The sequence below is a fragment of the Centruroides vittatus genome, unplaced genomic scaffold, assembly GCF_030686945.1.
Source record: "Centruroides vittatus isolate TY-2023 unplaced genomic scaffold, ASM3068694v2 contig_747, whole genome shotgun sequence".
NCBI classification, from domain to species: domain Eukaryota; kingdom Metazoa; phylum Arthropoda; class Arachnida; order Scorpiones; family Buthidae; genus Centruroides; species Centruroides vittatus.
In genome coordinates this window covers 1586536-1596965 of record NW_027122483.1, presented here as the reverse complement: position 1 = coordinate 1596965, position 10430 = coordinate 1586536, and positions in this window count along the sequence as shown.

The following is a 10430-nucleotide window of genomic DNA, read 5'->3' as shown; positions in this document are numbered from 1 at the left end:
TTTTTGTTTTCTGTTCCATCCATTTTGAAAATAGAACATTATTCATTTTTTCCAGTCTTCTGTGCATCAGACTTCTTGAAGCATTGAGTGAAGTGGGCTGCTGAAATACAAGCGAAATCTTCACCAGCTTATATATATATATAACGTGCTTGTGTGCATGTATGCTTCCGTTATTTTGTTTAATATCTCTGGATAAAATGAAGATAAGCTAAAGAACTTTGGCGTAATAAAATATAATTTTAAAGGGGCAGTGATTCTATTAAATTCTGATGGTAAAATGTCGAAGGTAGAACGGGGTTATGTGATATCTCGAATTGGGTCGGACTTAATAAAAATGTTACTCGTTATTGGCATTTACAATATTTTTAGAAACTCATCTCTATCCCAATAATTAAACATGTTCTGGGGGCACTCCGATCACCTGCTGGTTCAATTTCGTCTCACTTTACAAAGTTTGTGTATCTACTAACATATGAAAAGTACTAAATCATATTTATATAATATGAATAATTATATGTTAATTATATTGTTGCTGATAATCTCCGGAATAGAACCAAACCCAGGACCTCCACAGAAAACGCCAGTAAAAAGAAATAGACTACCTCCTAATTGACAAAATTATTACATAACGAAAAATCATCATAATTGGAAACGAATCTAATAACTGAATATACAGAAGTTAGATAAGCAGACCCTATATCTCAAAGAGGTGAGAAATTTAATTTAAACTCCTAACTAGAATTAATATCTACGGAAACAACAGACATCTCAACAACCGGGCTATGGTTAAAAATACTCTAACTAATTACTATAAACTGAAGAATCAGTTTTTACTAATTCGTGAAGAAATAAATATAGTTCATAATGAAATAAAGGATTTTAAAACAGTTACAACGGTTTAATAGATGACGTCATTTACTTGTGTTTATCTTTAAAAATCACGAATTTCAAACTGCTGAGGCAGTGGCGTAGCGTAGTGGGGGCGGCAGGGGCGGCCCGCCCCGGGCGGCACTTTTAGGGGCGGCATTTTTGCACAGTAATAATAATATCTTGTAAAAATTTGAACCATTTCATTTGATATTTTTGTCGCACCTACGATTCGGACCGATTGAAATGAGAACGGAATTTTTCATTACTTATTCTGTGACGAAACTGGGGAATCCCGTTTTGTTTAAATGAATGTATAATAATGACATCTTGCTCATTGCAGCGACTGATAACACCGTCTGTACTGGTTGTAGAGAGATTCCCCGTATTTTATTTAAGGGGGCGAAATTTTCCTCCGCCCCGGGCGGCTGACACCCACGCTACGCCACTGATGGATTTTACAGGAAGTACTGCTACTGGTGTAACTCTGGGGACTGGTCTTTGATCCACAAAAATGTATAATGGAATAACGGCTGGCCAACAAATGTATATTTTTTAAACTGTGTTAATACTAACCCCCTGTAACAACGCTCGCCTTAGTACATATAAATTATTATTATTATTATGTTGGGTTTAGTGGGTTATACTCGGTTGACACCGGTGGCTGCGTACTATGCCGGACCTTAGTCAAGGCATAGCAATCAAAACAAAACTAAAATTAAATAAGTGTGTCTGTGTCTGTATTTAGAAATTTCCTAACAATGTGGCATGTATTAAATACAGTGGCCTTTTGTAGAGTGATGAATTTCTATTCAATTTTAATGTTCCCAGGCTTTTGTGTAGTGTGTGTGGTATCACACCTGTAGAGGAGAGAACAACAGGTACAAGAAGCACCCTATCCATCCTCCGCAGATGCCTTATTTCCTGGGCGAGTTCTGTGTACTTGCTAATTTTTTCAGTGTTTTGTATATCGTGAGTGTTTTGAATGGATATGTCTCAGTGGCGTAGCGTGGGTGTCAGCCGCCCGGGACGGAGGAAAATTTCGCCCCCTTAAATAAAATACGGGAATCCCTACAAGTCAGTACAGACGGTGTTATCAGTCGCTGCAATGAGCAAGATGTCATTATTATACATTCATTTAAACAAAACGGGATTCCCCAGTTTCGTCACAGAATAAGTAATGAAAAATTCCGTTCTCATTTCAATCGGTCCGAATCGTAGGTGCGACAAAAATATCAAATGAAATGGTTCAAATTTTTACAAGATATTATTATTATTTACTGTAAAAAAATGCCGCCCGGGGCGGGCCGTCCCTGCCCCCCCACTACGCTACGCCACTGATATGTCTATAATGTATGTTTGATTCCTCACATCTGTTGAGGGTCTTGCAGTAACCATGCCTGGGCCGGCGCTACTTTCGCCACCGGTAACCAAAGAACGCTGTGGCATATTTTTCGAAAGTGAGCGACTGTCTAACCGATGCACCTTGTTATTATTATTATTAAGTCTGTTCGGCGCCATTTTTAATAATATAAGAGTTATTTTTTAATAACACCTCATAAAAGATGTAGCCACAAGCAATTTTTTTTCTTCTAATGTGTATTAGTCTTTCCTAAACTATTTTTACCAGGAAAGTTACGCAACTCGTTGCTGGAGTTTTCTGCAACATTTTTTATTTAATCTTTGGTGAAACTTTTGAAAATTTTTCGATATTCCTAACTTTGTAATCCACAGGACATGCCGACAAAATTCTTGCATTACAAAAATACCATTCGAGCAAAAAAACGCTGGATTTCTCGTTGAAGATACGCACTAATTCAGACAAAATAATTTGGAGAGAAATTGCGTAGACGTAACACTTGCGAGTTTTGCATGTAATCAACGTGATCTGTTATTGTAGCAATTTAAAATTAGTGTATCTTTACAAAAACACTATTCCATACATTTTGTACTGTTTATTTATCTATGGACCAGAAAAATTAATTCCTCTAAAATTTTAAAGAACTGGAAAATGTTCGAAACACATTTATTACGATAAAGTTTATATTTATTTGCATACTTATATGTTTACGTGTATAATTATAATATAATTATCTGAACAACGTAATTATTTTATTAACAATAGTAACATACAAAGAATTAGGACAAAAATCATACCATTAGGAAGATTTTGATGCAGACAAAAATCTATTTCATATTTGTGGAAAAAAGTATTTGTATACCAGAGTCACTTTAGCCACCACTCAAAAACATCGAGTGACGTTTCCACTTTCCAGAACGAGGACATAAAGGTTAGATTTTGGGAAGCAGTGTTGGTATCATGTGACGATGTCGTTTACGGTAACGAAGCGTGGTATAAAAATGATTGGATGAGACGAATAAACTAGATAATGGTTCAATTGTGAATGTTATCGTGAAAGCTGTTTGTAAGGATTTGTTGTAATGAAACTGATGAAATCGTCCAATCTTAAATAATGAAATTCCTACTACTTCTTCTTCCCCTTTAATACAGTAGACCTTGGGTTGAATCATGGACTAAAAACTTCAATGTCTTTCTATCCTTGTACCACTCCTCTTCAAAGATCGTCAGTCCATTTTTTAGTTATTCATTTACCTCTTTCTAAGTCTAAAATTCCGATTGATGGATTTATACTTACCTGAGGCCGAAGACAGGTTATTGCATTCCAAACTGGATCAGATTTGTGGTATAACTGCTGCTAAATACTTAGCAACCCTGTAAAAATAGGTGTCATATCAATTACGTAACGAAATTAACAATCCGTGTATTTGAATTTTCGGGTTCCACGTCAGATGTAAGCGTGCTCCCGGGCACTCAACAACTGTACGAAATTATTTCACTGGGAATCTAACGGCCCTACAACATTCTAAGATAAAAATTCTTAAACAAATTTTCGTAGAATATAACAATCATTTTTATTGCTTTTGTAATAATAGTATCAGAACAATTATTACGTTTCCAAGTGAATTATAAGAATGATTAATTTTGCTTTTTTGTTTCAGAATTACTGTATTTCTATACAGTATTTGAATAATTCAATATTAGTTTGTTTTCATACAGTTTCAAATACCTGACAGTGGCTTATATAACATAAAATTTCGTCTGGTAAGCAAAATAAAACATTACGAAAAGAGAAATTTTTGTGAAAGGAAAGACTGCTGATATGGTTGAATATAAGGAAAGACGGTATTTATAATATGGATGGATCGAAATAAAGCACAAGTGTGCTTAAAAGCACTCGTACATTATTTCAAAAATAAACTTTTATGAAATTTACATGAAAATGATATTTTTATTGTACCAGATCTTATTTTATTTATATTATGTTATCATTGTTTGTGAAATATAGTAAGAAATTTTCACCTATTCTATTCAAATCATCGTTATATTCTTGTAGAATATCAAAATGCGAATACAGTGCTGCCTCGTATAACGTACGCCTGGAATAACGGACGCTGCGAACAACGGACTTTCTGTTTGTCCGTTACGTGACTCGAGCAACGGACTGACTGCGAACAACGGACTTTCCGGCATAATTGGTGACTGCTCCACGGGTGCGTTCTTTAATAGCAGTCGCTCTGCGTATCCGCTACTACGGGAGTGCGCTGCTGTTTGTAGGCATTTAGGAACGACGGTGAAAGAAAGAAAGATGGCAGCGCCCGCACTATCGATAGTATGGTGATGGAGGAATCTATAATTCTAAAATATGAGCTTTTAAGGGCAAAAAGAAGGGTCCCCGATTGTTAAAATTGTAACCATAAAATAGATTATTTATTAAAAGAGAATTCAAAATAGCCACGAAAAAAATTAGAATGCCGGCTACCATTCGAAAAAAATTCGTAAAGACACTTCACCGCGTGCACTAACTCGCGCTTTTTCACAATTTCTAAATTTTCATTCATAAAACCACATAATGGACCCGGAAACGAAACTACTCTTAGCCATGGAGGACGCCTAGTTGCTTTCCACCGTAAACTACTGCTACAAGCGGCCGTTTTTGCCGTTCGACGACGTGCACTCCCACCGGAATTTAGGAACGCGTTCCGCAGGAATTTTTAAACGGATGTCGCTCGCGCGGAGTTACGCGGAGGAATAAAAGAACGCACCCCATGTTCATTTTTTTAATAATACAGTACGGTTATTTTATGCTGGCGGAACGAATTAGATGTTTTAACATCAGGGCCGGATTTTAGGCGATTGGAGCGATTGGTGCCAATCGGGCCCCGCGCTTGAAGGGGCCCGCATCACGTCAAAATTTATATATTTAAAAATAGTACGTTACAAAAATAAATATCTAGGTATATTATTATTAAAAATAAAACAACATATTTCAATATGTAAATTAACAGTTAATTAATTTTGTTATTTAAAGTTTGAGGGGCCCCGCAAAAAAAAAAAAAAAAAAAAAAAAAAAAAAAAATTCAATCGGGCCTCGCACCTATTGGATCGGGCGCTGTTTAACATGTATTTCTATGGAAAATGCGTTTCGTATAACGGACGTTTCACTTAACGGACGTGCACCTGGAACGGATTAAGTACGTTATACGAGGCACCACTGTATTGTCAAAAGATATAATGATATTAATAAGACTGGGTATTGCTTTAAAAGAAATCAGTAAGAAGTCATTTATTTCGTAAGACTTATTGAAAAAGTTGTGTAAGAGTATTGATAATGAAGAAAAAGAATTGTTTAAATATTTAAATGTAAATTTAACTCTTATCTAACACATTTCATGTTAGATAAGAGTTCTTTCATAATTATATCATATGTAAGTAAAAACTGTTATCTGTAAGTAACTATATGGAACATTTTGTAGATCGCTATCAAAGTAGTATGGAGAAGGAAATACACTAAGAATGATTGATTCATTAATCAGTAGTACCAGCACATAAAGCTTTCGTGATCGATAAATTTGGTCAATCATACAAGGTGTAATCTGCAACTAGCTATAAGATGGTATAAGCGATTCATGTGGAACGAATCTGACATATATAATACTCCCAATACGTCTTGGATCAAATACAAAGACACACTATTCTCATATTAATTATCTCTAACTCATGATTAGGAAGGTTTGAATCAGTGTTTGCAATATCTAAATATATAGTGTTTTCTAGGAGGAAATATCAGTGGGCTTAGTGTTTCTTCTCCACCTCTCATTTTCAAAATAATTCTAAATCCAAATATTTTATAAAAAATCGAATAATTATTAATAATTACCGCGAAGTTTAACAGGTGATTAACATTCAAAACCTTTCCTGTTCCTCATCTGAATTAAATCCTCAAAACTAAATTACCGGCCTTCACCTTATCCATTCAAAGTCACGTTGGGTGTATTGCAAGTTCTCCTGTCAGTTCGTTTATATGGAAACACTTCAGAAACCCAAAATATTTTCAATATAACGAACTTTAAATTCGTGACAAGAATGTAATTTAAATTTCAAGTAATCATTCACTCGTTCATTAAACTAAACGCCTAAATAGCCATAAGAACAAAAAAATAATAATAATAATTGATAAATATTTCTATAATAAAAAATATCATGTAAGACTGCCAATAGCCTTCTCGGTTCAATAACCATAGAATTTGCTCCATAATAAGTTATGTACAGTGGAACTTTATAAATAAAACACAGGCTGATGTACTGAGTCATCGGAACTGTTAACTTTAGTGTCAAATTATTTGACAAAGTAATTTCATAATTAATAATTCATTAAATTGGAAACTGTTTTAATTAATATCTTCAAGACCAATGAACCGATTTGGATGAAATTTAAAATATTCAGAGTATGAGATGAAGACTAAGCAGGCCTTAAATTTTGCCCGATTTGCACCAAATTTTTCATACTTATTCTCTGGACACTGAGAAGAATCTTTAGGCTATGTCAGATGAATGTAAAAGTTATCATGAAAACTTCCCTCTTATGAAGTTATTGATGACTGAAAATACTTGAAATCCCTTAAAAAACTGATAAAACTGGTTAAAAAAGTAGAACAAAGGAACTAAATAAAGGAAACTTTTGAAACATGTAGCATAAGAATAGTGGAAGCAGAATAAGACTCAAGATATGAATAAAGTGCACATTACCAGACTACAACTATAGCAAGTATTGGATGAAGCATGTCGTCATGATAATAAATCGAAAAAATAATCATCATTACAGAAAGAAGGCTTCGAGCTTTGCTTTGTGTTTTAAAGTCCTTAAGTCCTGTACCAGTGTAAATGTAGGTGCTAGCAATATGAATGTACAGTACATGTACAGTACAAAACACATACTTATTACATATACATACATTACATATATATAAATACATGTGTCACATACATAACTACTTTCAGCATTTATTTGATTATTTTTTTCCTTCGTTTACTTGTTTACATGGGTAAAGGACCCTGTGTTACGCGACTGTACATCAACCATCATTATGAATTTTTATTATTGAAACAGTCGAGTGTATCTGACTCAAAGATCGTTATATCAATTTACTAACATACAGGAATCCAAGTGTAAATTTAAATGACAGTAATAAGGTTAAAATGATATAAAAATTTAATAGAGATTAGTAATTTTAAAACATTTCATAAGTAAAAAATTAATTAGTTTTATAGAAAATAAATGTAGTTAATGGGATTAATGACCTGTGGATATATGAAACGTTTCATTATATACATTTTTGTACAATGATTTACATTCTTCACAATAATTGGTCCACAAAAAAGAAGGTGGAAACTGACCCAATTAAAAGTTTCGTTTGTAGTTTTAATTTCTAATCTATTTACCATCTTTTGTTATAATTTCAGAAGGTATTCATTTAAAAAATATACGAAACAATTAATAAAGTAATTACATGAGCTGTGAATATTATCTAAATAAGCACTATTTACTATATAATAAATATATATTCTTTAAATCTAAACATACACACCGCACATCAACATAATTATTGTGAAGAACACTAAAAGCATATTAAAATTCGCTAACATAGCTTAATCATTATTTAGAACAGTAATTGTTTAACCTTTTGTTAGCCTATTATTTTAATTTACCAAAATAATAAAATTAATAGAAATAATTTTATATAGTCTATTATAAATAGTAACTTTGTATCGATACTTAGTCAGTACGACTTAAATTATATATTTAGGTCAGTTACTACTCTTGTATCTCTTTATCTATACATATTATTTTTATATTAGAGGAAAAATAATTTAAAATATAAAAAATAAACTATTTTATCAACTCTGCAATCATCAAAATTTTCGTTGTTAACAATAATTAATACCCAAAATTCATAAAAACGTAATTAAATACATCTATGATCAATTATAGATATAATATAGGACTATATATTTAATAATTACGATAATAGATGAACTTGGCCTTTATTAAAGTATACACAATGTATCTGTGTTAAGGATGTAGACTAGAAAAATCTTTATATATAAACAACAATTACATAAAGGTAAAAGGTAAAATGTTGTTGAGTGTGTCGAGGTCAAAACTTAGAATCTATAATTAATTTCAAAGTAGGGAAAGTGATTTCTGACTGCAGAGTAGATAATATACTAGAAAAAACTACAAATGCCTACATTTATATCTTATAAAGTTTATATTTGAACTACAGATAAAAACATTTCCTCTTATTTCAAATAAATCTCTATTGTGACATATATTTTACGCTTACGAATTAGAATTTTAATATTATATTATATAAAGGCATTTTTTTACGTATCTGAAAATAAATTGGACCTAACAAATACTTCATATAACAAGGAAAATTAATAAATTCCCGTATAGAAGTTACTATTCTCCTAACAGAAGTGTATTGTCGTTTCGACTATTCTGTTGTAAGTCATATGGAAATTCTTATTAAAGTTTTATATTAAAATAAATGTCAATTTCCATTCTATATTTATTCTTAGTATTATAATAAACTTCATTTTGTATATTTCCTTTTAATATTCCTCTTACAATCATAAAAATAAGTGATTTGTTTGAATAAATGCCTAAAGGTACCAATGACTAAACATCTACTTGTACTTGTTTAAAAAATAACATTTAATTTAATTATTTCTTCTGTAAAATGACACAATTAGATGTGATTATAATGTTAACTTTCCACTGTTGATTCGAGAGACCTTGTTTTTTTTTTTTTTTACTAATAAGTTCTAAGTGCCTTTATTTTTAAGCGCCTTCTTAATAATACTTGACAACACTTAACAACACTTACTATTATTTTTACTTTTAAATCCTAATACAATCAATTTGTATATTACATCACGTTACTAAATTACTATTATTTTATAAATTTAAATTAAAAAATAATTTTCTTAATTGATTCGTTCTCGATTATAAATTAATTCACACGCTAAACACTTGTAAATTAAAGAAATAACTGCTTGAATGCCAAAGGAAGTTAATTTGCATTCCAATTTTTGCATATTTTACTCGATTAAAAAAAAAATTATTTAATTATTTTCAATTAAAAGTTTATTGCTAAATATAAATATAATTATCAAATTAAATATAATTTTGCTCTTTTATTTAAAATATATTCCCGTACTTTTAACTTACATTTTAAATTCTGCTTTTATTATTGATAAATTGTATATTTTAATTTGAATATAAAGTGAAAGAAAAAATTCGTTTAAAGATATTTTAATAGTTATTAACATATAATATAGTTATATAATGTGACGTAGACCTACCTATAATCGGCGACAGTATGTAGGACAAGAGTTCGGACCTCAATAATGACTTGAATTTCAATTGATTTTTAATCATAGGCTATATGTAAATTAATAAAGTAATAATACGTTTATTTTACATTATAGATAAACTAGTGATAACTAGTCTCTTATGTGACACAGCTTGAAGTGTGTAGCCATTTCAAAGCCAGGTTAAACTTTAATACATTATATTAAAACAGTACACCCGACCGTTTTTAATACATTAATTTGCTTATTCAAATAATAATGACGAGTGAAATTTAAATCTATATAATTTTATTTGAGTTTAACGGAGTTTTTTCTTTTTTTTTTTTATTGACAAATTTACGCACAATTACTTGATTATATACGTTTTAATATACACTTGTGTTGCCTTAGGCTGCCGGTGTTCAACCATGCTTTTACTTATTGTACTTTAATAATAAAACAAATAGACTACATGTCGATTTTGCCCCATTTTCAGTTCCTTGCCATTAATAGGATACAATTTATATAAATACCACAATATTGAATATAAAGTGTTAAGTAACCAGTTAAGATATATAAAGGCTGCTTTACTTGGAACATCATAGAGCACAATATGTCGGATATAAAATATATTGTTATAGTTTTATTAATTCAGCTTTGTATTTCTTATGCTGAACATAATAATGTATTCGATTATATAATAGGTACGTTTTTTGATTTTATTTTTAAATGTTTTCTGTGTTAAATTTAAAAATATTTGTAGTTTTAATACAGATATTAGCTAATATCTTGTATATGTTAATTGTGTGTGCTGCTATGTAATTTACTAATATTTATATTTGAT